Source organism: Eriocheir sinensis, chromosome 40, assembly GCF_024679095.1.
Source record: "Eriocheir sinensis breed Jianghai 21 chromosome 40, ASM2467909v1, whole genome shotgun sequence".
Classification (NCBI taxonomy): Eukaryota; Metazoa; Arthropoda; class Malacostraca; order Decapoda; family Varunidae; genus Eriocheir; species Eriocheir sinensis.
The window spans coordinates 6740884-6746391 of NC_066548.1; positions in this window are offsets into that span (position 1 = coordinate 6740884).

The following is a 5508-nucleotide window of genomic DNA, read 5'->3' on the forward strand; positions in this document are numbered from 1 at the left end:
CACACACACACACACACACACACACACACACACACACACACACACACACCTCGCCATCCCGAAATTAATCTCTCTTCTGCATACTATAATTTCCTTTCTTATATGGGAGCAGCGCATAACGTACCCCTCCCCCCTTTTTTTCTCGCCTAAACCTGCTTTCTTTGCCATATAACACACACACACAAACAAGGAGACAAACAAACACGCACAAACCCCAACACATACAACCAAAAAGAGTCCAAGTTCCTTCCCCGGTCCATCCTTGTTCATAACTTTGGTCCGTTTGGCGAGACTTTCCCTTCCGAAACACGCGAAGTCAGGCAGAGAGAGATAAGAGCGGCCCCGGAGTTCTCGCGTAAAAGGGTGAGAAATGTAGTTGCGCCTCAAATCTCGGCATAAAAACTTTCCTTAAGAAGTTTAGTTTTCCCAAGTCTGATTAGCTTCTGCTTCGTTGTTGTGGAATGGTTAGTTTTGTGTCTTGCGGATGTTTTTTTTTTGTGTTTTCTGTGGTGTTTTTTTGTTTCGGTTTGCACAGCTGTGGTTAAGTCTTCAACGCTCTCTCACACACACACACACACACACACACACACTCGCAACACTCGCCTTTAGCCACCCAATACACTGATATACACAGCACCAACACAGTATTGCTCCCCGCTCATCATTCATGTTCGATGCCGCTGCAGGGCTAAATCAGTCTCGGCTTAGGGCAGCCCGGCCACAGACTGTTTCCCGGCCTCTCAGCGGTGAATCCCCGTCCTTGTTTGTCTTCTCGCCGGGTTATGTGCCGCCGGGATACATTGTTAGTGGGATTCCGGGGAGGCGTGGGGAAGGGAAGGACACTTGGATCCGTACATATTCTAGTAATGAGAATTGTGATAACAGCAATAATAAGAATAAGTATAATGATAAAAAAATAAACATAGCACTAGTTGTAGTCGTAGTAGTAGTAGTAGTGGTAGTAGTTGTAGTAGTAGTAGTAGTAGTAGTAGTAGTAGTAGTTGTAGTCGTAGTAGTAGTAGTAGTAGTAGTTGTAGTCGTAGTAGTAGTAGTAGTAGTAGTAGTAGTAGTAGTAGTAGCAGTAATATAACTAATAACAATACCAATAACTTCACAAATCCCACAAACACATTTCAGTCCTTACAAGTTACAGCTTTAGTGTAGTACTAGAAACACGAAACGAAATTATAAACACACGCACACACAACAACAACAACAACAAAAAAAAAAATCGAGAGGGAAGTAAGGGGGAGAGAGAGGGTCGGAATCCAGCAGCACTCCAGTCTCCGGCAGCGCATAGCAGAGGCTCATCATTGTATTCCCTTTCGCTTCGCCGTGACGTCACCGCTCAAGGCCGGGCAGACCAGCTGGGTGGAAGACGCACCCTCATCGCTGTTTTTACCTCACGATTCATTCATGCGGCTCTTCTTCCTTGTGTGTCTTGTGGCAGCCTCTGTAGTATACAAACCCTTTAGCGCCGACGTTCCATTACCAGTTAAGTTTCCATTACAACACTGGGCTTGGTGACTCGTGATATTCGAAGCTATAGAAATTACCTCCCACCATCCCTGACTAACCATTTATACACTCTTTTATATGGGCAATGATTAGTAGGCTTTTTTGTTGTTGTTCTCAGTTTTTTTTTCCCGTTGAGTTTCTTCCTTTACTGAAAAAAAAAGTAAACAGACTCACCTTGGGCCTGGGGGGAGATGAAGGACAGATATTGTATGCCTAATGAGATTTTTTTCCCCGCCATAAAACTCCCATGGGGCCGACCTGGGAGTACCCCGCCGGACCTTCCTACACTTCCTACTCTGCTCAGGCTCGTCCCTCGCGCGACAGCAAGGTTTCAAGGCTCCGCAGTGACGCGATACTCGGCACAGTGCCAGTGTGTGACGGTGTGCAGGCGAGGATTTAAAAGAGGTACAGCCGAGCGTGCGTCACCCCCGAAAACTGCTGCCTCGTGTAACCTCTGGAATGTGAAAGCACCAATGGAGAGAGAGAGAGAGAGAGAGAGAGAGAGAGAGAGAGAGAGAGAGAGAGAGAGAGAGAGAGAGAGAGAGAGAGAGAGAGAGAGAGAGAGAGAGAGAGAGAGAGAGAGAGAGAGAGAGAGAGAGAGAGAGAGAGAGAGAGAGAGAGAGAGAGAGAGATTGATTAAAAAGATAGTAGAGCAGTATGGAGATGAAATAGAAAAGAGAAATAAAAGTGAAAAGAAAAAAAGAAAGAAAAATAAGAAAAAAATGGTTATATGTACAGAGAGAGAGAGAGAGAGAGAGAGAGAGAGAGAGAGAGAGAGAGAGAGAGAGAGAGAGAGAGAGAGAGAGAGAGAGAGAGAGAGAGAGAGAGAGAGAGAGAGAGAGAGAGAGAGAGAGAGAGAGAGAGAGAGAGAGAGAGAGAGAGAGAGCATTCCAGTTGATATTATTATTCATGTATTTGTGTGGATGTTGCTGTTGTTCATTCCCCCCCTAAAAAAACAAAAAAAACAGAGAGGGGAAGCTGGGGTCGAGTCAAAGCATCAAGGTCAAGGGCACGTAATATCTAACACGTTGAAGGGCAGGTCACAGGTGTCATATTACATTGTTACCACCAAGAAAAAATAACCCAGCTAACTACAAAAAAAGGTGTGCTGCTTTTGCGAACCATATACACGCCGTCAAACAAGTCGTATATAGAAAACAATTAACCGGGTGCCACAAAATACCCTGCATGGCTTTCACTAATTATGAGTAAGCTTCTATACTCATTTGCTTCATCAGTATTCTTGCAGACACTGAGAAGGTTGAGTATGGTTGAACCTCGTATAAATGTTTTGGATGAGAGAGAGAGAGAGAGAGAGAGAGAGAGAGAGAGAGAGAGAGAGAGAGAGAGAGAGAGAGAGAGAGAGAGAGAGAGAGAGTGAGAGTGAGACAGAGAGAGAGAGAGAGAGAATAATGTAGAAACAAAAGGAAACGAAAAGAAGAAGAAAAAACCCCCGCCCCTCTTCCCTTTCACAACCAGGCACAGCAGCGTAACCATGTAATGTATTTAACCGCGTATTTGATCCCCATTGTTTGAGTTCACCGCGGCGCAAACACACGCGGAGGGTCGTCTGTAAATGTTTGTCCCTATAAAAGCCCGCAGGATGTGTGTGCTCGTATGTACTTTACGGGTTGGTATAGGCAAGGGGGGAAGGAGGGAGAGGAGAATGAATGAGATGGTGTTATACTATTGCTATTTTTTCTTTTGTTCTTGGTTTGTTGATGAGCTCCGTCCGTGTACCTGGTGCCTGTTCATCCCACCAAGCAACCAGAGTCCTTGACCGTCTCTTTCTTTTTCTTCCTGTTCTTCTTTTTCTTTCTGTTCTTCTTTTTCTTTTTTTCTTCTGCTTCTTCTTTTCCTTCTTCTTCTTCCCTTTCCTGTAATTCTTCTTCTTTTTCTCCTCCTTCTTCTTCCCTTTTCTGTAATTCTTCTTCTTCTTCTCCTTTTTCTTCCCTTTTCTGTAATTCTTCTTCTCCTTCTTCTTCTTCCCTTTTCTGTAATTCTTCTTTTTCTCCTCCATCTTCTTTCCTTTTCTGTAATTCTTCTTCTTTTTCTTCTTCTATTTTGAGGCCGTTGCAAGGGAGGCAGCTCTAGGGAAAGATACAAAAACTGGAACACTTGTAAAGGTCCTAAATGCTGCGCCAACCAAAGAAAAGAGAATGAGAGACCAGAGGGGAGGTCAGCTTCGGGTGGTGAGCTGTCTGACTTTCTCTGCGGGTTTATTCTTTTCTGTTTTTATGCTCTGAAGGGCGATAAACAAAAGAGGAACATAAAAATCCCCCTAGACGCTGCTTCAACCGAAAAAAAACAGAATGGGATGCCAGAAGAGAGGTCAGTTTCGAGTGGTGAGGTGTCTAACTTTCCTAGCGTTTGTTTTCTTTTTTTTTATACTCTTAATTAAACTAACTGAGTGAATGACTGACTGAGCGATTGACTGACTGAACAGCTGACTGATTTCCCTACCAACTGACTGACTGGCTTACTGCTGCTCTGATTGTTAAGGGCAAGAAAAAAACAGGAACAGAAAGACCCCCCCCCCTGTTAGACGCTGCTCCAACCGAAAGAAAACAGAGTGAACGGCCAGAGGAGAGGTCAATTTCGAGTGGAGGCGTGTCTGACCTTCATTGCTTTTGTTTTCTTTTTATTAACACTCTTAAAGGCAATATACAAAACAGGACCAGAAAGCCTCTCCCCCCAACCCCCAACCCCGCTAGACGCTGCTCCAGTCAAATAAATCAGAATGAGCGGCCAGAGGAGAGGTCAGTTTCGGGTGGTGAGGTGTCTGACTCTCCTTGCGTTTTTTGTCTCTGTTTTTTAAAGGCTACACGCGACCACCAGAACGCTTTTAACGACACTAAAACAAAACTAACGAAGCAGAGAAGGGAGAAGGGAGGACAAAATATATGTGAGGTAAGCAATTCTCTCTTTTTTTTTTTTTTTTTTTTTTTCGGGGAGGGTTCGGGAAAGGTCAGTTCTCGGCTTGTGTGTGGCTGGTGAGCAGGCGACTCTTCTTCTTGATCCTGCACGCAGCTTTCTGTTGACAAAGGTCTCGCTGTCTGGCTACTCGTGCAAGAATACGTGGGCTAACAACTGCAAACTCGAAAATTGCTCACACACTCACACACACACACACACACACACACACACACACACACACACACACACACACACACACACACACACACACACACACATACGTACAGGAACTTTTTTTTTACAAACTGTTTCGCTTCAAATTGCTGTGTTTTCGTAAGGAAACTTTTTCATTGACCCCTCTCCCGCCCCCCCCACCCCCCCACCCCTTATGTTTTTACTTGTTGCTGAGTTCCTTCCGTGTGCCTGGGACTTGTGTGTGTGTGTGTGTGTGTGTGTGTGTGTGTGTGTGTGTGTGTGTGTGTGTGTGTGTGTGTCTGTCCCGGCCAACCAGAGCCCTTGACCATCTTTTTTTTTCCTTCTTCGTCTTCTTTTTTTCTTCTTTTTCTTCTTCTTCTTCTTCTTTTCTTCTTCTTCTTCTGAATTTTCATCATCTTTTTTCTTCTTCTTTATCTTCTTATTTTTCATCTTTTTCTTTTTTTTCTCTCTTCTTCTTCATCTTCTTCTTTATTATCATCATCATCAATTTCATCCTCTTCAAGTTCTTCTTTTTCTGTTCTTCTGGTTCTCTTTCTTCTTCTTCTCCTTCTTCTCCTCCTTCTTTCCTTTCCTCCTCTTCTTCTTCATCATTTTCGTCTTCTTCTTCGTCTTCTTCTTCCTCGTCTTCTTCGTCTTTTTCATCTTCGTCTTCTGCTTTTTCGTCTTCTTCTCCTTCCCATCTTTCGTGCATGTGGGCTCGCCGTCTCCATCGACTCCTATCCTTCACGCCCCGTTCCTCCAGTCCCTTCGGTGTCAAGTCTTCTTTTATGCAATCTATCTATCTTCCCCTTGACCTTCCTCTCCTCCATCTTCCTTCCCTTTACATTTCTCCACGAGGCCACAAAATTCGTACACCTG